At 43.3% G+C, this 27042-nt stretch overlaps 1 long non-coding RNA gene across 1 annotated transcript in view; it reads left to right on the forward strand.

Moving 5' to 3' along the window:
* Positions 1–1746: 1746 nt before the first annotated feature.
* The window catches only part of LOC100847832 (uncharacterized), a 97558-nt gene continuing 72262 nt past the window's right edge, over positions 1747–27042 (forward strand). Inside the window, exons 1-4 of the long non-coding RNA XR_009493004.1 lie at positions 1747–2737; positions 7147–7391; positions 11080–11225; positions 17204–17335. This is a non-coding gene — a long non-coding RNA (uncharacterized lncRNA). The remainder of the gene's footprint in view (positions 2738–7146; positions 7392–11079; positions 11226–17203; positions 17336–27042) is intronic.

The following is a 27042-nucleotide window of genomic DNA, read 5'->3' on the forward strand; positions in this document are numbered from 1 at the left end:
CTCCTAAGGCGATGAGATGTGTGATGATGGTGGTCTTCTCCCGTTTGCCTCCACAGACGTCAGCCTTGGTTTCACGTGGGATGGGTTAGCCTTTTGGTCATTGAGAAAAATGCACCTGATTTGTGTGGCCTTTCTGGGTAGACGCGTTTTTTCCTTTTGCAGAAGAGCCATTTTCATTGCTTCCATACTGGATTGATTTCTGGCCTCTGTGATTTCAGCAGCCCAAGGAGGTCTTCTCCCCTGAGGAACAGTACTGTAATTATCCAGATTCCAGATGAATGAAGAGGCTGAGGGACGTTTGTAGAACGGGTGGGGCAGAAGGTAAGGCCCAGGGCCTTTAGAGGATGAGTGATAGAAAGTCATGAACAGTGAGATGGTGTTGAAAATCCAAAGTCCCCATCTTTGCCGGCTCCCCCTCTGCCTACCTGTTCTCTGCATCCTATGGGTTGAATTGCAATGTGTGGTATACTTTAAGAATCACAATAACAATTGGTTTCTCTTGCACAGATCCTGTTCTATCAACCACAAAAGCTCTGGGGTGAGCAGGGTTGGGGTGCTGAGCCCACAACCACATGAGATGAAGATTCCGAAGGACAGGACCTTTCAGCAAGCAAACCGCAGACAAGGCTCAAAGGTAAGTACTCGAACTCCCGGTTCAGTGCTATTCATTTCTACGTCGAAAAGGTGAGTATGGTTTGTATACATGTGCCGATTGTCTCAAGTCACACACTCAGTCTGCACTACAGAGACACCGGGCACTCCTCACAGGCATGTTCATCTCCCCTTCAGGAGTTCTCTGTGCAAAGGGCACCAGGCTCTCACCCCAAATCAGGCCCCCGTTTCTAGCTCCTAGCCCCACTCATGGACTTTGAAGCTGTTTTGGTGCCTCCATTCCAGACAGTTTGGTCAACCAGCCCTGGGTGGCAATCTTCGCTGAATCTTTCTTGGAGAGAAATTCCCCACCCATGTTCTAATCTATAGTGCATCAGACACCACTTTTCTGCACGGATGGTGGACAGAAATGCCAGATGCTTGATGAGCGATGGGCATCTCTTATAAAAGATAAAGGATGATGGCTGGATCTGCTTTGAATAAGTGTTTCCTATTGATTTAGAAGAGGCTTCTGAGGTGGCTCAGTGGTAAAGAATCCAACTGCCAGTGCAGGAGATGCAGGTTGGATCCCTGGCTCGGGAAGATCCCCTGGAGGAGGAAGTGGGAACCCACTCCAGTATTCTCACCTGGAGAAACCCACGGGCAGAGAAGCCTGGCAGGCTGCAGTCCATGGGGTTGCAAAGTGTTGGACACGCTCAGCGACTAAGCACGCGTAAGTGTTAGTTTAGAAAAGCAGCAGTGAAGGGGGGACTTCCCTGGTGGTCCAGGGGCTGAGACTCTGCACTCCTAATGCAAGATCCAGGGTTCAATCCCTAGTCAGGGAACTAGATCCCACATGCTGCAACTGAGCTCATATGCTGCGACTAAAGATCTCACATGCCGCAACGAAGATCGAGATCCCACGTGCTGCAACAAAGACCCGGCACAGCCTAAATAAATAAATAAATACTTTTTAAAAAAAGGAAAAGGAAATAAAAAAGCAGCAGGGGCTGAAAATGCAAATATTTGGGGTGTGATCAATAAACCTCTGAAGAAAAAAGGAGGCTAAGGCTTGAGGTCATATCCAGGCATTTATCACAAACATGCAATGTCAAGTAAGACTGCATTAACTGCTGAGGGCAGAGGGAGGGAAAAAGCAATGAATCATGACTATGAGGGTAGAAAAAGCATTCGCTTTAGAGTAGCAGAGTCTAAGGTTTGAGTTGAGGCTCTGTGGCACATTGGCTATCATTCAAGTCACTTGAAAAAAACAATCCGGAAGAACTGATGTTGAAGCTGATGCTCCAAAACTTTGGTTGCCTGATGTGAAGAGCTGACTCATTGGAAAAGACCCTGATGCTGGGAAAGATTGAGGGCAGGAGGAGAAGGAGGTGACAGAGGGTGAGATGGTAGGATGGCATCACCGATTCAGTGAACATGAGTTTGAGCAAACTCTGGGAGATAATGAAGGCAAGCCTGGTGTGCTGCAGTCCATGGGGTCACAGAGGGTCAGAAACGACTGAGCAACTGAACAGCAACAACAACAAGTCACCTGACCTTTCTTGGTTTATTCTTGTTTTACAGATAATTGTTATGAATCACTCAACAAATACATTGAGCGTCCATAACGTGCCAAACTCTGCTCCAAGAAGTGAAATACAGAGAAGATACCTCCTTCAGAGAGCTTCTATTCTAGGCAGGAGAGACAGACTAAAGAAACACAGGAAATTATCAGACATTGATGGGATACTAAAGTTAAAAAGCTGATGTGATAGAGAACGGCTGAGAGGAGCTTGGGTTATATTGGTCAAGAAAGGCTTTTCTGAAGAGCTGACATTAAGAAAGCTTCTAGTCATGCTGAGAGCTATGGAGTAGGTGCTAGGCAGAGTCCACAGCTAATGCAAAAGCCCTGAAGCCCTGGGGCTTCAGAAGGGGGTGTGGGGCGGGGGGCGGCATAAGCAGGACGTTGGAACATGAGGTCAGAGCAAGGGGTTTGGACTAGATTCTAAATGTGAGGGGAGCTGTTGGAGTGTCTTGACTAGGAGAGTAACCTGATCTCATTTGTGTTTTTTAAAAGATCTCTTTGACCCCTGTGTGGACAACAGATCAGAAGAAGCAGAGAGCCTGGCTGGGAGGCGACTGCAAGGTGAGTTGGTTGTGATTGTGAAGACAGATGGACAGATCATGTTTTGAAGGTGAAGTCCCCAGGACATGCTGATGGATTGCGTGTGATGGCTGAAGGCAGAGAAATCAAAGATGGAATCTGAGGTTTCTTTTCAGTTTAAACAATCAACAGTTGACAATTTCATGTGTTGAGGAGGAACCAAAATAATGTATGTAAAAGCCGTCCTGAGAATGTGTGACATAGTGCCTCAGTTAATATGGACTGAGTGAGTGGGGTGAGTATTGGGGTAGGGAGGAGACTAGACAAACCTGAAAGGAAAAGGTACCCAGGTGCATGAAAATACATGGAGAGATGCTGCCTTCGGCTAGCTGAAGATGTCCACTTATTTCTGCAGCCTGGCTTGATTCCCTGCAGCACAGGACACTGGGCAAAATTCTATGGGGAATCAGGAGATGCCCTAATCAGTGAAAAGCAGGACAGGCAGGGGGATTTCTGGAGCTAAGGGTGCAGTGGAACATAGCTATGCACATAAATAATGTCAGGTGGAGGTTTTTCCAGTACAAAGCAGACATCTGCCCCTGTACGGCCAACTCCACACCCTTTTAGTGGGGACAGAAAAATGCTGAGTTCCAAATGGAAGAGAGCAGTCACGTGACTCTGGCTCATAGCTCTAGGTCCTTTTTTCATCTTTACCCTGCTTTGAGATGCAATAGAGCTGTCAGTGGGGGCAGATTAGAATCAGGGGCTGGACTCATCTGGAGAGACTGACTTTCCAGTCCCAGCTCAGCTCTGTGCTGGGCAAAAGTAGTAGATGTTTATGTCTTTTCTCACATTTAATCTTCACCACAACACTGTGAGATTGTTATTCCCATTTTATTAATAAATGCTCTAAGCCTCAGAGAGGTCAACTCATTTATCCAAGGTCACACAGCTTGAGTGCATGGTTTCTGCTCTCATGGAGTTTAGAGCAGATCATCCTGTCTCATTCCTTATTGAATCCCCACTGGCTTACACACAGCAGGGGCTCAGTGAACATTTGTTGATTGGATAAATAGTGGCCCCAAAGCTGGTGTTTAATCACAAAGCCACACTGTTCCCTTTGAAGTGTAGATCGAAAAACTGCCTTCACCCCAAGTTTCTCTCTGTGGTAATGAGATAAAATCTGCTCTCTAGAAATCCAGTGCACAAGTCTTAGGAAACTTTGGAAAGAGCCTACCTTGGGGCTCATTCTCACTGGCCCCACCAAGTGAGTCACTCTGGAGTGACGAGGTCTTATGAGAAAGGCAGGCTGGGCTCCCTAGTTCCCCGAACTCACCAGGGGATTGGCACCTACAGTCCTGGTGTTTGTATTTGGATTACATTTGATGGCACACTGAATTGGTGACTAATTACAGCATGCCCAAATAAGGTACTTTAATTATAGCTTCTTTAATTCCAAGGAGAGCTCCGCTTGGAAAACAGAGGGACAAATTGGATGCAGATCTGCTTGTTCTGATACCTAAGCATGGCTTGGAAAATGAATTACCAGGCAAGTCAGTGGTTCATTCCATTAGCTCTTCATAAGACATTGCTTCGTAACTGCCTGCTGGGGAAGCCTCCCAAGGGAGGGGCTTTGCAGTCTTCGCAGTCTGATTACCAGAGTTGGTGGCCTGGCCAACCCTGGGGACATACGTGGGTGTTCCAGGAGGCTGACTTCTGGCCTGGGTTCAGCCTCCTGTTTCTTCTCTCTGGGAACATTTACCCAGCTGTCATGGACATTTTAGGAGGACTTTGCTCAGTCAGCTTAAAAGGCGGACTCTGATGTCTTCTGTTGGAAATCATTTACTTATCTCCGTTACCTCTTGAACTGTATAAATCCAATTCAGAGCTTTTTAAAAATTTATTTTCAAAATTTTTAATTGGAAGATAATTGCTTTACAATATTGCATTAGTTTCTGCCCACCACGAATTAGCCATAGGTATACATATGCGGAGAAAGCAATGGCACCCCACTCCAGTACTCTTGCCTGGAAAATCCCATGGATAGAGGAGCCTGGTAGGCTGTAGTCCATGGGGTCGCTAAGAGTTGGACACGACTGAGAGACTTCCCTTTCAGTTTTCATTTTCATGCATTGGAGAAGGAAATGGCAACCCACTGCAGTGTTCTTGCCTGGAGAATCCCAGGGACGGGGGAGCCTGGTGGGCTGCCGTCTATGGGGTCGCACAGAGTCGGACACGACTGAAGCGACTTAGCAGCAGCAGCAGCAGCAGCATACATATGTCTCCTCCCTCTTGAACCTCCCTCCCACCTTCCACCCCATCCCACCCCTCTAGGTTGTCACAGAGCTCTAGGTTTGAGCTTCCTGTATCATATGGCAAATTCCCACTGGTTATCTATTTTACATATGATAGTGTATATATGTAATGTTACTTTTTCAATTTGTCTCTCCCTTTCCTTCCCCCATTGTGTCTAAAAGTCTATTCTCTATGCTAGACTACAAATGCTGTAAGGAAAACTAGGTCAGTTTGATGGTTAAAGGTAAATGTTGGTAAGTATATTATTTAAATCACTTTTAATTCTTCCTACAAGATGAATTTGGAAAGGCCAATATTTTAGTCACTTCTTTTTTCTTTCTCCCACAGTAGCCTTAAGACCTAAAATCGGTTAATTTTAGATTTTCATTGAAGACAAAAAGTCATTCCATAGCCCCAGCTCCTTCTTGTCCCATGCTCTTTCCTCCAAAGCAGAATTATTTGGAGTTCTCTTGGGTCTTTTCTACCTGTCACTATGACTGTGATACCAATGATGAGAAAACCTTGGTATGTACCACGACTACAGTGTCAGACAGGTTCATGTAAGTGATCTCACTGACTCCTTATAGCCAGCTCTGAAAGGCACACAAGGCAGCTATTGATACTCTTCTATTGCAGCTGAGCTCAGAGAGGTGAAATCACAGCCATATCAACTAGTTTAAGACAGGGTTTGCAAGATCAGATGCCATCCCCAGATTTTTTTACTGCTATACCAGTCAACACCTTGGTTTGAAAACAGCGCGTTGTTTCGTAGCAGCCCACAGTGTGTGTGCCTCAAGCCAATATTCATAGAAGGCCTCCAGCTAATTCTTCGTGTTTAGATTAGGTTAGAAACCTAGGCCAATTTAAATGAACAAATATCTAAGTGCCTTATGTGTGTCTAGCCTGGCTATATGGTGGCATTCAGGGTTCAGAGAGTAGAATGCATATCACCTATGGATTTAGATTCTGGATGGACCTGACTCAAATCACAGCTCTTCTGGGGACTTTGAACAAGCTACTTAAACATTCAAAACCTTACTATTCAATGAGATAATGTAAAGTGGCCTGAACCTTGAAAGTGCTTAATTTATGGTAGCAATGTTTTATGTACATCATCTCTTTCATCCTTACAGCACTCTTTATGCGGTAAATACTATTCTCATCCCCACTTTATAGACTGATAAGCTGAATTGATTGGCCAATGGTTATACCACTGCATTTTGCCTCCAAACACAGCTGGGGCTGTTGAGGCTTCTTGTGATTAAGACAGGGGCTGTCCTCCTGTGCTTTTTATAGGTGTACAACTCTGTGGCGTGATTTGGGCTAGAGAGAGGGATCTTTGACATTGAGACTCATTCCTGCCCAATTAAAGTATACTGGTTGGGAATAGAGGGTGAAGGAAAAGAGCAATATTTGCCACATTCACTTACTCCTATTTACCAAAAGCATGCTGATGCTGGTACAATTGGTCCGTCGTATCTGCAGGGTTCTGAATCCACGGATTCAATGAACCGTGGATTGGAAATATTAAAAAACAAAAGTCCAGAAAGTTCCAAAAAGCTGAACTTGAATTTACTGCACTTTGGCAACTATTTACATAGTATTTACATTATATTTACAATTATTTACATAGCATTTACATTGTATTAGGTATTATAAGTAATCAAGGGATAAAGTATATTGTAGGTTATATGCAAATGCTAGACTTTTTATATAAGAGACTTGAACATCAGCAGATTTTGGTGTCTGGGCTGGGTCCTGGGACCTGTCTCCCATGGCTGTGGAGGGAAGACTGTATAATGATTAAAATACAGATTCACTTGAAAACAGGCCTGAATTCAGAGTTCCTTTTGTTGTTATGTGTTTTTCAAGTAATAGACTCTGAAACCCCAACTATCTCATGAGGGGATGGTTGAAAATTTTGACATTAAAACCTAAAAAAGGCTGAGAACCACTGCCCCAGGGCACTTCTTTTTCAGGTGAAGGATCTAGCCGGGGAGCTGTTACCTTCTGGGAGAATCACAGGGGCCTTTGAGAAGCTGAGGAAATATAGTTATTCTCTCCACACACAAAAAGGCTATATGCACACACCCACGCACAGCTTTGTATACGATTTCAGTAAATTCACAGATATCCTCTCTCCTCACATTCCCCAGGCCATTTCCAGATCAGGATTTGGACACAGGCATGTGGTTGACTCTGAGTTATCGCCTGCTTAACTTGTCTGAGGTGCAGCAACCTCTTCTATCAACCTGGGTAGAAGGAGGTGACCCCCGAGAAGATGTGCCTAGCTGCTCAGTGTGCACCAGCCCAGCACCAGGACAGCCAGACAGGAAAACAACCGAAGAACTAAGCCAAGGGGAGTGAGACGCCCATGCCCAAATGAGCTCCCAGGCCCTGAGTAAGTGCCATTTAACTGCTCATTTTATAGGCTTTTTCATTACCCTCAATAACACACACTTTGTGGTGCCCTTGAGTGAGTGTGGGAAGGGCTATTGGAGCGACTTGTAAATGTTAATGGCTCCTCAGACCAGCTTGCCTCTGGCTAATTGCTGGTGGGGATGGATGAGCCAGCAGGTTCCCCACCCTCCTATTAGGACAGAGCTGAAGCTCCCAGCTGAAGCTGGGCTTTCAACCCTATGCGGTCTTGCCCATTTCCCCTCAGGCAGGGAGGCTGCCCACCCTGTTGCGTGGACCACACCTTGATTTAGAGCCTAAGAGGGCACTTTGCATGGGAGGATGGGGGATAGACTCACCCCCCACCCCCAGCCGTGAGCTCTGAGAGCTCTAATACCTTGCTAGAAAAACTGTGGTCTGTGAGTTAGCAGGGCTTCACTTGTGGCTCAGCTGATAAAGAATTGCCTGCAATGCAGGGGACCTGGCTTTGATTCCTGGGGGGTGCTTATTAAAAATGCAGAATCTTGGGTCCCCCTCCAGACTTAGAATTTGCATTTAAGAAGATCCCTGGGGTGATTCCTGTGTGCGGGAAAGCTTGGGAAGGGTGGAGAAGCAATGTTCTAATAATGGAAGTCCCCCACACGCTTGCCCGTGGAATTCAGAGAACTTCAAATGTCCCTTGGGGAAGATTTGACTCTAAAAATAATGCAGTAGGAATAATGAGGACCAACGCATTTCGCGTATTAATGCTTCGCTATCCACAAAGTGCTCGGGCGGAAGCAGGACAGAGTCTGTTACATGATTCTATTGCAGCTCCATCCTCCTTGCTAAAATCCATCCCACCTCTATTTTCCTGGATGACATCTGTTTTAAGAAGAAAACAGTTGTGGGTTTGAATCCCAGCTCTATCATTCACCAATTTCATAACCTTTTGTAAGCTCCTTATCCTGCTAAGTTTCCAGATTCTTATCTATAATGGGAATGATGATAACTATCTTCTTTCTCTTGGAACTATTGTTAGGATGAAATTGGATAATGCATATCAAGAAAATTAGAGATACCAAGGGAACATTTCATGCAAAGATGGGCTCGATAAAGGACAGAAATGGTATGGACCTAACAGAAGCAGAAGATATTAAGAAGAGGTGGCAAGAATACACAGAAGAACTGTGCAAAAAAAGAGCTTCATGACCCAGATAATCAGAATGGTGTGATTACTCACCTAGAGCCAGACATTCTGGAATGTGAAGTCAAGTGGGCCTTAGAAAGCATCACTACGAACAAAGCTAGTGGAGGTGATGGAATTCCAGCTGAGCTATTTCAAATCCTGAAAGATGATGCTGTGAAAGTGCTGCATTCAATATGCCAGCAAATTTGGAAAATGCAGCAGTGGCCACAGGACTGGAAAAGGTCAGTTTTCTTCCAATCCCAAAGAAAGACAATGCCAAAGAATGCTCAAACTACCACACAATTGCACTCATGTCACACGCTAGTAAAGTAATGCTCAAAATTCTCCAAGCCAGGCTTCAGCAATACGTGAACCGTGAACTTCCTGATGTTCAAGCTGGTTTTAAAGGCAGAGGAACCAGAGATCAAATTGCCAACATCTGCTGGATCATCGAAAAAGCAAGAGAGTTCCAGAAAAACATGTATTTCTGCTTTATTGACTATGCCAAACCTTTGACTGTGTGGATCACAATAAACTGTGGAAAATTCTGAAAGAGATGGGAATATCAGACCATCTGACCTGCCTCTTGAGAAACCTGTATGCAGGTCAGGAAGCAACAGTTAGAACTGGACATGGAACAACAGACTGGTTCCAAATAGGAAAAGGAGTACATCAAGGCTGTATATTGTCACCCTGCTTATTTAACTTCTATGCAGAGTATATAATGAGAAACACTGGGCTGGAAGAAGCACAAGCTGGAATCAGGATTGCCAGGAGAAATATCAATAACCTCAGATATGCAGATGACACCATCCTTATGGCAAAAAGTGAAGAGGAACTAAAAAGCCTCTTGATGAAACTGGAAGAGGAGAGTGAAAAAGTTGGCTTAAAGCTCAACATTCAGAAAACGAAGATCATGGCATCTGGTCCCATCACTTCATGGGAAATAGATGGGGAAACAGTGTCAGACTTTATTTTTCTGGGCTTGAAAATCACTGCAGATGGTGACTGCAGCCGTGAAATTAAAAGATACTTACTCCTTGGAAGGAAAGTTATGACCAACCTAGATAGCATATTGAAAAGCAGAGACATTACTTTGCCAACAAAGATCTATCTAGTCAAGGCTATGGTTTTTCCAGTGGTCATGTAGGGATGTGAGAGCTGGACTATGAAGAAAGCTGAGTGCCGAAGAATTGATGCTTTTGAACTGTGGTGTTGGAGAAGACTCTTGAGAGTCCCTTGGACTGCAAGGAGATCCAACCAGTCCATTCTAAAGGAGATTAGTCCTGGGTGTTCATTGGAAGGACTGATGCTAAAGCTGAAACTCCAATACTTTGGCCACCTCATTCGAAGAGTTGACTCATTGGAAAAAACCCTGATGCTGGGAGGGATTGGGGACAGGAGGAGAAGGGGATGACAGAGAATGAGATGGCTGGATGGCGTCACTGACTCGATGGACGTGAGTCTGAGTGAACTCCAGGAGTTGGTGATGGACAGGGAGGCCTGGCGTGCTGCAATTCATGGGGTCGCAAAGAGTTGGACATGACTGAGCCACTGAACTGAACTGAACTGAACACTTAGCTCAACACCTGGCCTTGGGTGAATCCTTGATAAATGGCAGTTCCATGATTTTGTTTCTCTTGCTATTTTTTGTGTAAATTCTCACAAGACCAAACTCTGCAAGGGTGAAAGCTGAGGTTTTCTTCTAACTGCCCACCAGTTTCTTACCAGCAGTAGTAGATTTCTTAAAACAGAATGAAAGTTTGATCTTCACAACACCTAGGAAGGTAAGCCAAGCACTATTTTCCCCAGGATATGCCTTAATAATCACAAGAACTCTGAGAGCCAGGTTTTTTTTCTCCTAGCTTGTGGATGATGGAGACTGGGATGGAAGGAAATTTGCCCGCGGTCACACAGCTAGTTACCATCTTAGGCCACTTGTTCCCCTGAATTCTTTAAGGAAAGTGAAAGTCACTCAGTTGTGTCTGACTCTGCGACTCCATGAACTGTAACCCACCAGACTCCTCTCACAGACTGTATCCCGCCAGGCTCCTTGTCCATGGAATTCTCCAGCCAAGAATACTGGAGTGAGTTGCCATTTTTTTTCTCCAGGGGATCTTCCTGATCCAGGGATCAAATCCAGATCTCCCACATTGTGGGCAGATTCTATACTGGCTGAGCTACCAGGGAAACCCCAGTTCTTTAAGAAAAATAATTTATCATCAATCCATGTCCCACTTGCTACCTTGAAAACTTATCTGCATAGACTATTGTTTCCCAAATTCTAGTCTTTGACCCACTGCTTGCACCCATTTGAATACCACCCAGGCTATTTTCTATTTTACCACATCAACTCACTTTTTTACTTGAATGTATTTTAAAAATAAAACAATGGAAATCTAGCATTACTTTGACTATGTAGTCTGTGCAATTCTCCAGGGCAGAATACTGGAGTGGGTAGCCTTTCCCTTCTCCAGGGGATCTTCTCAACCCAGGGATCAAACTCAGGTCTCCCACATTGCAGGTGGATTCTTTACCAGCTGATCCATAAAGGAAGCCCAAGAATACTGAAGTGTGTAGCCTATCCCTTCTCCAGCAATCTTCCCGACTCAGGAATTGAACCAGGGTCTTCTGCATTGCAGGCAGATTCTTTACCAACTGACCTATCAGGTAAGCCTTTTCAATCATAGAAAATAACAATAATACATACAAGGCAAACAAAACAGGGTTCTTTAAATTCTAGGCAGATGCTGTTGCTCGCAGAAGACTGTGCCCAAGGGAGACCTTTGCTGTTTGCCTCCAAAGTGAGATTAACAAGTGATGGTTGGTGCCAGCATGTCCTCGACATCTGAGTCTGCTTTTTGACATAATTAGGAGGACTGGGAAACAAAGAACAAAGCCATGAAAGAGAAATGCACTTATAACCATGTGATTCAGTGCATTTTAATGCTCTCAGTGCATGAGTGAAGTCGCTCAGTCGTGTCCCACTCTTTGCGACCCCATGGACTGTAGCCTACTAGGCTCCTCTGTCCATGGGATTTTCCAGGCAATAGTACTGAAGTGGATTGCCATTTCCTTCTCCAGGGGATCTTCCCAACCCAGGGATCGAACCCTGGTCTCCCGCATTGTAGACAGACGCTTTACCGTCTGAGCCACCAGGGAAGTCCCTTAATGCTCTCAAGGTATCAGTAAATCATTTCATATGCCCCCAGGAGTTCCATTACCTGGGAACACCATTTTATTACATGTTATGCCATTAGATGCTATGGTTACTCAATAGCAAGGGACATCCAGATGGCTCGGTGGTAAAGAATTTGCTGCCAATACGGGGGATGCGGGTTTGATCCCTGGGTCAGGAAGATCCCCTGGAGGAGGAAATGACAACCCATTCCAGTATTCTTGCCTGAAAAATCCCATGGACAGAGGAGCCTGCTGGGCTACAGCCCATGGAGTTGCAAAGAGTCGGACACAACTGTGTGACGACAGAGACCCAACAGCATCTCTTGTTATCCAGTAGCATCCAATGGGATCTAGAGAGGAATGTCTTGATTCCCCAGTCAGTTAGTCTAGATACAAGTAAAGGACCATGGACTCTGGAGCAAACTGCCTGGTTTTGCATCCCTCGGACTTCCCTAGTACCTCAGATGGTATAGCATCTGCCTGCAATGCGGGAGACCCAGGTTCAATCCCTGGGTCGGGAAGTTCTCCTGGAGAAGGAAACAGCAACCCACTCCAGCATTCTTGCTTGGAGAATTCCACGGACAGAGGAGCTGGGTGGGGTAAAATCCACGGGGTCATAAGAGTTGAACGTGACTGAGTGACTGACACACAACCACCACTGACCTTGGGGATGTGACTTTACCACTTTAGCCACAGTTTTCTCATCATAAAAAAAAAGGACATTCAAAGTGTACCTTAAATAACTGTTGTGAGGATTAAATACGTCATGAAGCCCTTTCAACAGTACCTGGCCCTTAGTAAATGTCATGTAAGTAAACACTAGTTCCCCTGCAGCTACTTCTTCAGCCACGGCTGATGTTTGATGTACTGGGTCCAGAATGTAGCAAGCCAGTCCTTGCCCATGATTCATGTTATACTTCTTCACCTGTTTGAGGACTACTGTTCAGGTTTATTCCCCTCCTGAGTCCCCAGGCTAAACAGTCTCCAGTGCTGGAGTCTTCTGGAAAGGAAAGAACAATGGAGCTGGGAGGGAAGGACTTCAAAAGAAGGTGACATTTCTCTGGGGGGAGCTGGCATATGCAAGGCTTCTGCTATGTACCAAGCACTTGGACATGCCGGCTATGGGCTCCCTTCCAGAAACCTGTAGTTGGTGCTATTCTCCAGATAGTTCTTTGTCCCTGCCTTCCATGAACAAGGTAAGAAATTAGGTGTATCCATAAGAAATCAGGTGGAGCCATGTGAATGTGATTTTCTGTGGCCAATGAAATGTAAGTAGAAGTAATGAGTGTCAGAGCAGGAAGAAACTTTCAGAGCTAGTGAGTGAGTCACCATATCCCCCTTTTCCTGCTTCAACGATCTTGGGAGTTCTAGAGTAAGTATGACATGAGTGAGCTCCCAGCCAATACATGATGTAAAGTGTGGCAGAGGAAAAAAAAAACAAACAAACAACTTTGTTGTTTTAAGTCATGACAATTTTAATACTCCAGCAAAACCTACCTTATCCTGATTGAGACAAATCTCTAGGTGCTGACACATAGAGCAAGAATTTTCTGTCCTTCAGTCCAAACTAGAGACTGAGTCCAGGTTTCAGTTGGCAGAGAGGGAAGGCATGCAGTACCTATAACCACACTGACTTTTTCCTCTGTCTCACTTCTCCCCTGATCAGGGTGTAATAAAGTAAGTGAGGAACTTGTGCTTAGAACCCTTCCTCAGCTGCCATCTCCTTGCAGAAACCTGAGAAACCATTTTCCCTCTGAGCATATTTCTTGCTAAACCTCTGATTCTTGCTGAATTTCAGGCAAAGAAAGAACCCCTTAATCATTATCTTAGGCTCCTGCTTGCCCTCTGAATCTCCTTTACCTCATCTCCTTATCCGGCTTGTGCCTGAAAAGTTTTAGAGACAAGAAATTTACCAGCCTCATCATTAGTGATAATCATAAATCTGGGCTATATGAGACTTCCTGTGTTATTGGACTGAGTGCTTGGCTTACCTGAAAGGTGACCTTTTAGGTCACCATTTTAAAGATCCTTATTTTGTTGACCATATAATTTATCATCCTAACCAGGAAATGTTAAGAGTGAAAGGGAGAAATAGTAACAATTATGCTGGACAATAGTTTTAAAAGCAACTCTTGGACAGACCAGGATGGATGGTCTCTCTTGGCTTCTATGATTCAGAAAATGGTGCACATTAAATTCCATGGGTAAGACTGGATCCTATCTTTGGTGACTAACCTTGACTTTTGGTCTACCCCTCTCCAAAACTGTTGACTATCAATCTCTTTGGAATAATCTCTAGTTCTCTAATCAACTCTCCTGTGAGAATTTTAGTCCCAGAGTCATTTCAGAGGGAAAGCATGTACATATGGCCATCATTTCCAGCAATTTCCCCCACAGGCACTTCATATTCCTAACTACTGTCTTGATCAGATGCATATTTAATGCCTTGTGATGGAGACACAGATGCAAACTGCTCAAGCCTTCCTGGAGCTTTCGAATGCTGCCAGGTCCCAGTACAGTTGCTGTGAGAACTACCGGACTGCCTGAAGCTACACTCTCCATGTCCCCATAAGACCCGGACTCTCAGGAAACTTACTCACAAGGTAATAGAGGGAGAGGCAGGGCTTATTAAGTTTCCTTCCGCAGGCTGTTTGATTGCAATTCTGCCCTGGGCATAGGCTCATTTGCATAGTTGATTTATAGCTTTCATTTGAATATTACAGTTACTTCACATAAACCATTACTTTGGTCTCTCTGGATTTTTATTTTAACAACCCACTCAGTACCACATGGAACTCATCGAGGCCAGGAGCCTCTGATATGAGAAAATTTACCTTCCTCTTTCCCCTGGAACAGAGGGATATGGAAGGTGGAGAATGAGCAACCCAATAAGTTTCAGAAAGGCTTGATTCCTGCTCCAGGGCAGTCTGACAGTGACACACAAGTCAAGCACATTCAGCTTCCAGAATCTTTGATAATTGTGGTTTGTTTTTTGCTGTTGCTTCTCTACGGGGTGCTTTCTCTAAAAGGTGCCTCTTCTCTTCTTTCCTTTGTTTCCAAAAAACTAGCTAAAATTTGCTGAATGCCTACTCTATGCTAAGCACTTAACTATTAATATTTAAGCAGATTACGGTAGTGCAAAAGGCAACCTTGTCCCAGCCCTCAGGGAGGTTATATTATTGTCAGACAAATTGATAGCAAGAAAGAATCACACATTTAATTCATTGTGCTAATGTGCTGTGTTCTAAGTGGCTTCAGTAATGTCCGGCTCAGTGTGACCCCATGAAGTGTAGCTCTCTAGGCTCCTCTGTCCCTGGGATTCTCCAGGCAAACATACAGGAGTGGGTTGCCATTTCCTCCTCCAGGGGATCTTCCCAACCCAGGGATAGAACCCCTTTCTCTTATGTCTCCTGCATTGGCAGGTGGGTTCTTTACCACTAGCGCCACTTGGGAAGCCCTTTATGCTAAACATCTACTTTTCTGACCATCAGAAATCAGAGCCTCAGGATATAGTGTGAACCATTTCGCTGTGCCATACAGCCTGTGGGACGTGCCCTGAGCCCTCCGCAGTGAAAGTGAGGAGTCTTAACCACTGGACCACCAGGGAATTCCCAGAGAGGTTTTGATATTACATCTCTTCTGTGCGGTGCACATGAAAGTTGTTGTTCTTTTTAACATAAGAAATTGTGCTTGGTTTCTCCCATGTCTGTTGTGTGACCCTGAGGATGAGATGGCTGGATGGCATCACTGACTCGATGGATGTGAGTCTGTGTGAACTCCGGGAGTTGGTGATGGACAGGGAGGCCTGGTGTGCTGCGATTCATGGGGTCGTAAAGAGTTGGACATGACTGAGTGACTGAACTGAACTGAACTTAGAACTTTGGAGAAATACCTCCTCAATAGGAGGCTATGCCCTCTTCAAATGTACTGGAGACCACAGTATCCTTTAGCTTTGTTGCTCAGTCTTTTAAATCTTCTAGTTTACATAGGTATGGAATTTTTACTGAAGATTTTGCTGAACATCTACTTTTTAGATGATTTAAAAAATGTGGTATGATGGCTATTTATATGACTTGTGACAGATCAATACTCTCACCAAGAATGGTGGGGAAAGTTGTATAATATTTTAAAATATAATCTATTTGAAAGCACTGGGGATATTCTAAGGTTATAAGAACTTGAGAGGTCAAGATGTAGGAATGTGAATCTGACATAGTTTTTCCCCTGAGGCACTTCCCTTTTTGTTTTTTTAAAGCTGGAGAGAGAGTGCTTTAGGGACACAGCGCAGTGCAGTTGAAAAGTGAAGTGGCACTTTCAACAATCTAACACTACAAAAGAGATTTTAAAAAATGAAGTTCAGGACCCTCTAAAGGTGAGGCATCATGCAAAGTACCCAAGGTCTTTAGGTAGGACTCTTCAAGAACTGCAAGATAAAAGTAGCACTTAATTAAAGCTAGACCAAGCCTTACAAAGTCTAAAACAGCCTTACAGAAGTGTTAATAAATTCCCCTCACTGGATTGAGGTTTTATGCCACCGCTCCAGTTACCTGCCAAGAGGAAAGGGTGAATATATTAGTAATTAGTGAACTGGAAGGAATTTTAATAGAAAGCATCCTTTCAGGCCATAGAAAAATAAAACATAGAGCATAAAAATGGAATAAGAGACATCAAGGGCATGGCATATAGTCTAACACTCATGTAACTCAAGGCACCAAAAGGCAGAAAGGAGGAAATGGGGGCAGAAGCCTTATTTAAAGAGAGAATGAAGGATAATTGATCAAAGTTGATGACAGACAGCAAGCCATAGTTTCAAGAATCTCTACTAACCCCAAGCAGGATAAAATTAAGTGAAACCACATGTTATAGATAAAAGACAGTGAAAAACCACTGAAGACTAAAGGAAACAGAAAATATTAAATGTGATCAGGAAAAAGTCACCGTTTAGGATCAACAAAGCATGACAGCAAATGTGTCTACTGAAACAATGAAAGTCCCCCCAAAACAGAATAATATTTTCATCTTGATCATTCTTCTGAAACATATTCTTCTGCTGTGTTATCTTTTTTCTAATTTATGTATTTTTATGTACATAGAAGGTTATTTATGTTTCTTGACCCTGGAGAACTGGCTCTCTGTGGGGGATGACCTATGTGTCCCAGCTGTACACTCCCCAGGAAGGTTCTGGTCTGCTTTTGTAGACTCAGTTCATTGGGCTGCCCAGATTGTAATTTCCTTCCTGCTGATGTAGGCCCCCTGGTTGGGAAGGCTGGTCTAGAGGCTTGTGTGGGCTTCCCGGTGGGAGTGACCAATACCACTCATTGGTGGGTGGAGCGGTGTCTTGGCTATCTGGTGAGCAGGGCCAGCCAGGTCAAGGGGCATTTCTAGAGGGCTATCTCAGAGAGTCTTTGGGCAAGCTGTCTGCTGCTGGGTGAGGCTGTATTCCTGTCTTGTTTGTTGTTTGGCCCAAGGTGTCCCAGCACTGGAGCCTCCTGGAAAGCTAAAGCTGATGACTATCACCCAGGACCTCTGCTGCCAGTGTCACTGTCCCCACAGTGAGCCACAGCCACCCTGCCTTCCAGAAGACGCTCCAAGACCAGCAGGTAGGTCTGGCCCAGGCTTTCCTGAGGTCAGTGCTTTTGCTGTGGGTCTCAGTGCACCCAAGACCTGGCATACACCCTCCAAGAGTAGAGTCTGTTTCCCCCAGTCCAGTGGAGCTCCTGTGCTCAAGCCCCATTGGCTTCAGAGCCACATGTTCTGGGGGTTCCTCTTCCTGATATCAGACCCTCCAGGTTGGGGAACCTGCTGTGAGGTTCAGAACTCTCTTGTGGGAGAACTTCTGTGATGTAATTGTTTTCCAGTATGTGGGTTGCCCACCTGGGGAGCATAAGGTTTGATTATATCCTGCGTGCATTCCTCTTACCATTTCATTGGGTTTCTTCTTTATGTCTTTGGATGTAGAATATATTTTTGGTAGGTTCTGGTCTTTTTATTGATGGTTGTTCAGCAATTAGTTGTACTTTTGGTGTGCTCACGAGGATTGAGCTCAATCCTTCTACTTTGCCATCTTGTCCCTATGGAGGAACCCGAGGTTAAGGTACGGGACAGGCAGAGTGCAGGTGAAACTGCCTAACTCAGGTTGGGACTTGAACTCACTGTCTTTTAATTGAAATCACACACCTGAATCCAGGACTTAATGAAGCTCAGGTTCTGTATGTCTTGTTGCAGAAAGAAGTCTGTAAGAAAAAAAGTAATGGGTAAGAAGTGGATTTATTTAGAGTGGTATACTCTCCAGAGACAGAATGCAGTCTGTCTCAAAAGACAAGAGGGCTTGGAGAGGAACACACTCCACAGACAGAGTGTGGGCTATCTCAAAATGTGAGAGTCCTCAAAATACAGGGCGGATAGTTTTTGTGGGCTGGGTAATTTCATAGGTTAATGAGGGGGAGGATTATTCCAACTACCTTGGGGAAGGGATGGGGATTTCCAGGAATTGGGCTACTGCCTGCTTCTTGGCCTTTTTTGGTTAGCCTTGAAGCTATCATGGCCCCTGTGAGTGTGTTGTTTAGCATGCTAATCTATTACAATGTGTGTATAATGAGGCTTGGACTTCCCAGGTGGTAAAGAACCTGCCTGCCAATACAGGAGATGCAAGAGAGGCAGGTTTGAGCCCTGGGTAAGGAAGATTCCCTGGAATAGGAAATGGAACCCCATTCCAGTATTTTTGCCTGGAAAATTCCATGGGCAGTGGAGTCTTGCGGGCTACAGTCCATGGAACCACAAAGAGTTAGACATGACTGAGCGACTGAGTACAGAGCATAATGAGGCTTAAATTAAGGTCTACTGGAAGATGAATCTTTCACCATTTTGAGCCTAATTCATTCTAACCCGTTATGTCATATCCTCAATGCTATGCCACTCTTTTAAAGGTTGTGCCCTCCCCCTTCTGTCCTGTTTCACAGGTAATCTGGATATCGCTTGATACTCTACAGACTGTTCTCAATGGATTGCCCTTCTTTGCTGGGCTGCAAAGCTTCCAGGATCTTGGCAGCTGGGAAATGAAAGGCAGAGGATGAGAGCAAGGGGCAGGAACAACACATGGGTGTGTGCCCATGGTGGGGGTAGTGGGGGAGCCTGCTTGAGGGACCTAGTGATGCTGGGCAGGCTAAATCTAAATTAAAGGTCAAAGTTCTTGCTCTACACAAAGGAGTAAGATACAGAGAGGAAGGCATAGAGAGAAACAAGCAGTTTATTAAAAGGCCAAAACTTCTCAAAGAATGCACTCAGAGAAGAGTGAGGATCTTTCTCAGTGAGACACATCCTTATGTGTTTTCTGAGCCCCTTTTTATTTCAATTCCTTGATTGGGTGGGGGTTTCTTAGATTAGGGGTAGAATATTCCTTAATTGGAAAGTGGAGGCAAGACTATGATTTCACCTGTTTATATCAGCCTTCTTTCTTGAGCATTGGGCTCCTGAAACCATAGTACATGTGCTCTAAAAGCCATTTTCCCTTCAGTTTTCCTCTCCTAGTCAAGTACCAGGTACGGAAGTTGTTCAGCAGGCATCCGCAGCCTGGTTGCTTCTACTGCCGTGCTCTGCCGTGCTCAGCAGTGCTATGCGGGGGTTTAATGGGTAGGGTTCCCCTTTTCAGGTGTCACAAAGTTTAACCAGAGTTTAATTTATGTTCTTGTTGCTGATGCCTTTTCTCCGCGTTCACGATCTCATTAAGTGCAAAACAGGAAGGTGCCTTTTGCATAATGTCTATGTATGAGGAAGTGGTCTTTGGGTCTGCGCTGTGTTTCCTGCCTCATTGAGACCAGAATAATATTTTCATAGTGCTAAGGGATAATAACTGCCAACCTAAAATTCAACAACCAGAAAAAATATCCCTAAAAATGGTTGGTGACATGAAGTGAAATTTGCTCAGTTGTATCCGACTCTTTGTGACCCCATGGATTATACTGTCCATGGAATTCTCCAGGCCAGAATACTGGAGTGGGGAGCCTTTCCCTTCTCCAGGGGATCTTCCCAACCCAGGGATCAAACCCAAGTCTCCAGCATTGCAGGCAGATTCTTTACCAACTGAGCTATCAGGAAAGTAGTAAATCTAAATGAGTGCTAACTACAATACAATAATAATGTATTGTGGAGATTTTACACACACACACACACCATATATATATACATCATCACCTAGAAAGTGATAAAAAGAACAACTTGGAATGTAAGAAGCCAAGGATAATTAGAATATCTGGACAGAATAACCACTCAAAATTGACAAAAGAAGCACAACTAAGAAGCTAATAAAGAAGGGAAACAGAATTGTGAATAAACACTTGGTTAATCCTAAACAATGTAAGATAGGAAAGGAAAAGAGACTTGAAATAGGTGGGAAAGGTAAATATAAATCCAGAAATATCAGTAATTATATACTTACTGTATCATGTAACTTTTTTTTTTTTTAGAGTTGACATATAAGTGAGATCATACAGTGTTTGGCTTCCTGTGTCTGACTTATTTCACTTAGCATAATGCTGTCAAGGTCCATATTGTCTCAAATGGCAGAATTCCTTTTCTTTTTAATGGCTCAGTAATATTCAATTGTATATGAATGCCAAATTGTCTTTATCCATTCATCTGTTGATGGACATTTATGTTGTTTTCACGTCAGTATTGTAAACAAGGCCGCAGTGATCATGGTGGTGCAGGTATCTGTTCACGATAGAGTTTTTGTTTTTTCCGATAGCTAGAAGTAGAATTGCTGGGTGACATAATAGTTCTATTTTAATTTTTTGAGGTACTTCCATACTATTTTCTATAGTGACTGTGCTAATTTATATTCTCGCTGTATCTGCTGAGTTCTTAATTTCAGTTATTGTATTTTCCAGTTTCAGAATTTCCATCTGATTCTTTAAAAATTTTCTAGTTCTTTATAGATTAGAAATTATAAAATTTTATCTTTTCATCTAAGTTTTGAACATATTAATCAGGATTGTTCAAATACTATGATAATTCTAATATTTGGATCTCATGGTAAACTTATATTATTTTTTTTCTCTTAGGTTTTGGTCATTTGGGCTTTTTTTTTTTTTTTTTGGTCATTTGGTTTAGTCTCTTGGTGTTAGTAATTTTTTTTGTCAGACATTTTGTGTGAAAAATTGTAGGGATGTTCTGCGACTCTAGATATCTTCCTCCAGAAAGAATTTGATTTCCCTCAGACTGATAGTTAACATCAGAGCAGATCATCTTAATTCAGTCAGAAATTAGGTTGATTCGAAGCTGGATTTTGTGACTGCCGTTCTGTTTTCAGTTTTGATAATAGATTTTCCTGGCTTGTTGATGGCTACCTTCTTGCTGTGTCCTCACAGGGTGGAGAGAGAACTTGGCTATCTCTTGCTCTTCATATAATGGCACCAGTTCTATCAGAACACATCTTATAAACTCACTTAACCTTAATTAGCTCTTTAATGGCTGCATCTTCAGTACAGTAGCTTCAACACATGAATTTGAGGGGCACACATTTTAGTTCACAGCATCTGCCTATTTCATGATTTAGCAATTCCACTGCTCAAACGTACTCCGTGTAAATGTGGCACCAAAAGACACAGTTAAGTGTGTTCATGGCAGTAATTTGCATATTAACTACAAGCTGGAAGCAACCAAAAAAAAAAAATCTATGGTAGTAGAAGTCAGGATTATTATCATCATGTTTCAGAACTTTAAACATATTATTCAATTGAATCATGATTTCCATAGTTGCCATTACATAGGCAGCTGTAAAATTTAATACTCCTTTGGAGGTAATGCTTTTTTCTCTTTCTACGTTCAAGATTTTCTCTTTGTCTTTCACTTTTGTCAATCTGACTTTGAGGTTCCTCACATGTCCACTATGCTTGGTATTTGTCCTGTTTTTTTCTTTCTTCCAGTTAAATGAGTCTATCTTCTCTGGATCCAGTATTCTGTTAAATCTATTCCTCAAGTTTCCAATTTTATGTACACTTGGTTCTTTTTTTAATTGATTCCTATTCTCTGATGAAATTATATTCCTTTTCTGTTCTTTTTTTCTTTATACTTTTGAACATATTAATGATAGTTATTTTGAAGTCTTTGCTCACACCCAGAAAGTACATCTCATTATTTGTGGATTTCTTCTGTGAACCTGCTTACTTTCTAAACTTTATTTGTAACCCACCAATCAATACTCACAGCACTTTCATAGTCATTTGTGGATATGTGCAGAGGGGTGAAATGTTTGAGTCATTTGGTGCACATACTCCCAGATAAAGTAGAAAAAGGTAGTGCTCTGACTTTTTGTTTTATCTCTCATACTGTAAGCAAGTGTACTTTTTGTGATTTACTTGCTACATTTATTTTTGTGCTTTTGTGCTTTATTTGGTGACTTAGCAGTTTCAAATGATCCCCAAGCATAATGCTAAGGTGCTGTCCTGTGTTTCTAAGTGAAAAAAGGCTGTGATGTACCTCATGGAAAAAATAGGTGTGTGGTACAAACTTTGGGCATAATATGTGTAGTACATGATGGAAAAGCAGCTAAAATTGTGTATTCAAAAGTGTAGTGAAAAAGTATAGCACTATTGTGATGCTAGATACCAATGAAATTTACCATCATGTTACTCAGGGTGTAACAATTAGCTAGATATGAAACACTTGGCTGCTCCTGGTGGCTCACACCTTTCAAAAGGCAATGTGGCATGAAAAATGTCAAATTTGTAGGCGAAGAAGTTCTGTAGATAATGAGGCTGTGAAAGAATTTTAAGACACTTGCTAAATCTTATACAGGAAAAGAGTTCCATGGAAGAGCAAGTTTTCAATGCCCCTGAGGCTGGCTCTTTTTATAGGACTATTGTCCATCAAACCAAATAATGTAAAAGGCATTTTTGATTGAAAAAAATTACCAGAGGCTGGAAAAGAACCTATCTGCATGTTTTCACTTGGAGAAACAGTTTAGTATTCAGCACTCAGTGTTCATGGCAGATTTATAGAACAGAACTATGACAAATAATGAGGATTGAGTGATTCTGAATCATCTATGGATCTACTTTTATAATTTATTTTTCCCCTTTGCTATTGGTTACATGATTCTATTTCTACATCCACAGTAAATTTTAATTAAATATCTTAAAATACTGTATAATTCTAGATGACATTGTCTTTGACAGGTAAATTTACCCTTTCCTTTGATAGGCAAATAGCGGGGTGCTAATCTACTTAATTTAGCCACAGGTCACAGAGTTCAAGCTGGGTTAGTTTTGTTAAGTCTAAGCCTCAGTCTGATTTCTTCCTATCAGGAATTTCAATCAAGAGCCTAACTTTTCTTCAACTCATTAATGGCAGAAAATTTTACTCCACTCTCTGGAGATTTGTGTCTTGGCATTTTGATTCCCCACCTTTGAAGCTTCAGACTTGGCATGTCTACTAACAAGTAGACTGGTAGTAGTTTGAGGCTCCTTGAGTCTTAGACTTTGTCACTTTGGCCTAATAATAACCACCAAGACTTATTCTACTAGTTTATCTGTCCCACAGAAGTGTCCCTCTGCCAGATACCAAGGCTGGATTTGCAGACTGTAGAGGTGTCCAGATAAGTAAGTACTCTGGGAAAAGCAGTTGCAGATAATCAGTGTTGCCTTGCCAAGGCTGCCATAATAGAGTACCGCAGACTGGGTGACTTAAATAAGAAATCACTTTTTTGGTCACAATTCTGGAGTCTGTGAGTCTCAGATGAATGTGTTAGCAGTGTTGGTTTCTTCTGAGGCCACTCTCCTTGGCACATAAATGGCTGCTTTCTCACTGTTTCTTCACATGGTCTTCCCTCTGAATATGTCTGTCTCCTAATTTCCTCTACTTATAAAAACACCAGTTACAGGACTTTCCTGGTAGCCCAGTGGTTAAGATTCCACACTTCCAATGCAGGGGGCATGGGTTCGATCCCTGGTTGGGGAATGAAGATCCCCCTTGCTTCAAGGCATGGCAAAAAAAAGAAAAAAAAATTAAACACCAGTCACATTCAATTAGGGCTCCCCAAATGACCTTATTTTAACTTAATTACCTATTCAAAGACCCCATATCCAAATACAGTTGCATTCTATGGTACTAGAGGCTACAACTTGAACATATGAATTTTAGGAGGGTGTAATTCAGCCCATGGGGTTTTCCAGATTACACTGGTGGTAGAGAATCTACCTGCCAATACAGGAGATGAAAGAGACTCATGTTCGATCACTGGGTCAGGAAGATCCCCTGGAGCAGGAGGTGGCAACCCAGTCCACTCTATCATTGATGACAGAGGAACCTGACGGGCTATAGGCCATGGGATTGCAAAGAGTCAGACATGACTGAACGGCTGAGAGTAATTCAGCCCATAACAAGGACTTTCTACTCCTGTCCATATTTCTCAGGACCCTTCCCCAGAGTGACTTTTTGTCTCCCAGGCAGTGACAGGCTACGGCGAATTCCACTGTGCTTTTCTGATTTGAGGTTCAGGTCTTTCTATCCCTGCTTTATTCATCTTCAAAATTCAGTAGATATTTCAGTAGAAAAATGTCATGTGTTTGAAGCCCCTCGGTGTTCCATTTCTGTCACTCCCTCCTTGTATGTCTGCCCCAGGCTCTGTCCCACCAGTTTTCCTGCACTTGTCTCAGCATCAGCCCTCTTCCTGGGTCAAATCCAAGTTACCAGCCTCTGGCCAACACCCAGAATTTGCCAGTGTCCTCAGGGGCAGCTGCAAAACCTAGCTCAACTCTGCCATGTATGACCCCTTTGAATTTCACTCCTTCCAGTCTTCATGGTTTCTGCAGTTCTTGAATGCCTTTAAATGTATGACTTTTGCAACAAGCCTGTCAAGTTTTTCTTATTTTCCATGGGATTGAGGGCTTGTATGAATTCTTCTATGCTTTCAGGAGGCCAGATCAGTGGTTACTTTCAAGGGGAGGGATGGGTTGTGACTGATAGGTGATATGGGAAGAGTGTCTGACTTTAACACGGGAGTTGGAGTTACAGAGGTATATTCATTGTAATAAAATTAATTGTGTTGTATAATTAGGGAAATATGTTCTGGCATGTATATTTCCAATAAAATATGTATTTAAAACAAAACAAAAACAATACACAGAAGGAAAAAAATAAGTTATGTGCTGAATAGGTTTTCAAAACTCCAATGAAAAGTAGCTTTAAAGGCAAGTGAAGTGAAAGTGTTAGTCACTCAGTCATGTCCAACTCTTTGTGACCCCATGGACCACCAGGCTCCTCTGTCCAAGGAATTCTCCAGGCAAGAATACTGGAGTGGGTCACTATTTCCTCCTCCAGGGGATCTTCCTGATCCAGGGATTGAAACAAGTCTCCTGCATTGCAGGTGGATTCTTTACTGTCTGAGCCACTAGGGAAGCCCCTTCCTAAAGGGGTTCCAGTTCTTCCCTCTGTTTCTCTGCTCTTGGATTCCTACTCTTTCCCTATCTTTTCCTATGAGGAACTCCACTCCTCTTAATGTTAGGTGATTGGCAACTTAGTTGCCTCTGTCTTATGGTAGAATTTCCAAAGCCTGAGTCCTTGTATCAGGAATGGTTTGCTAGAAACTTGGTGGGACAAATGGAGATACCTGCTGGCATTCCAGGATGGAATGGGAAGGGAAGGAAACTAGAGGCTCTTGGACTCACAGGCTTGGGTGGGGACAGATGATATCTTCCTTCATGCTTTTCCTGGCAGGATGGTTTGCAAATACATCTGCTTAATTAACTTCATAGGTGTGGATCCACATGCATACCTCCATCTCTGAGGACATTATTTGTTCTCAAGGACTGTACATTCTCAAGTTATGAAAGGAAAAAAGTAACTTCTAAAGTACCTGTAAGCTGCACAGTCCTTCCTTTCCGGCAGTTAGTAAATCCAATTATGATTCTTTCCTCCTTTCAGATGGAAACCTTTGGGGCCTGCTGGAATAAGGAAAATAACAAATGCCTCTGCATAAAGGCTTTCTCAGTTGCACAAAGAAACACTGTGAAATGTCTAGTCCAGAAGGGGATCCTCCACCCCAGTCTCCATTTGGGGACGGTTTAGTTATGACTGTGGTAAGTGCAGCACAGGCGACATATGAAGTGTCATGGGAGTGGATTAAAAGGGCTACACTGGAACTTCCCTGGTTGTCCACTGGTTAGAACTCCGTGCTTCCGCTGCAGGGGGCATGGCTTCCATCCCTGGCTGGGGAGCTAAGACCCTGCATGCTGATGCCAATCCTGCATACCCCAGCCAAAGAAAAAGTTACAAAAAAGGGATGCCTTAGTGGGAGACTCTCATGTTGGGCCCATGTGTGACCTCTACCTCTGCTCTCAAGGCCACTCTGTTCATGTGCCCATCATCCCAGGTCTGGGGTGGTTGGAGTGGAGGTCTGGCTGATGTCAATGGCTGAGTCATTTGTCTACTTGGATGCTCGGTGCCTCTTCCATGGTGAATGCTTTCTATTTGGCTTCAATGTGACATGCAGGTTTCTTTGGTTCCACACCAAGAGGTCCATCCACATATCTCTACTATGGATATCCTTATTATCAATCTTTCCAATTTTTTCCCTTCTGTGTTTCTGAGCAGCCATCCAAGAAATATGTCCTAATCTTGAGCTGCTTCTTTTTCCACACAAAGTGGATAACCAAGTACATTGATCACAGTTTCACCCAATGAGAAAATTTTCACTCTTTTCTGTCTGTCAAGGCCACTCCTGTAGTGTAGCAATTGCCCGTTGTTAGCACGCACCCACATACCAAGTTGACCCACTTAGAATCTAAGCTTGGGTTTTTGCTGGCTATATAGGACCTTCTCTGTGGCCATATGTGCAACTAGAGGTGCCACTTATCCAATTGTGGTAGGTAACGTGGGACTTTGGACTACCTGCCTATGCAGATTATTTGTGCTGCTTGTCCTGCTCTGTCTGATTTAGTCCAAGACGTATCACTCCTGTATTATGGATGGGCTGCTGCTGCATCTATCTGACTCTATGACTTATTGGACTAGCATAATAAGCTCATAGTGGGCAGTTATGGACACATGGTCATTTGGTGCCCCATGGTCAAACATTCCATCTCTACCAGGACCCAGTAATGTGAGAATAGTTTATCCTAATGTGTATGTTTCCCTGTGGATGTCATGTTCCCAAACCCCAGGGCCTGGATTGTGGTTTTCCCACTGATACCTTCTATAAAATCCACACAGCATGTTTCCCTCTACATAGATACATCTGATTCCCTCAGGGTCCATGGGGCCATATGGTTCAATTTACAGGGATGTTTTTATTGCAGCCTAGATGTGCTGC

This window comes from Bos taurus, chromosome 26 (genome assembly GCF_002263795.3).
Source record: "Bos taurus isolate L1 Dominette 01449 registration number 42190680 breed Hereford chromosome 26, ARS-UCD2.0, whole genome shotgun sequence".
In the NCBI taxonomy this organism is placed as follows: domain Eukaryota; kingdom Metazoa; phylum Chordata; class Mammalia; order Artiodactyla; family Bovidae; genus Bos; species Bos taurus.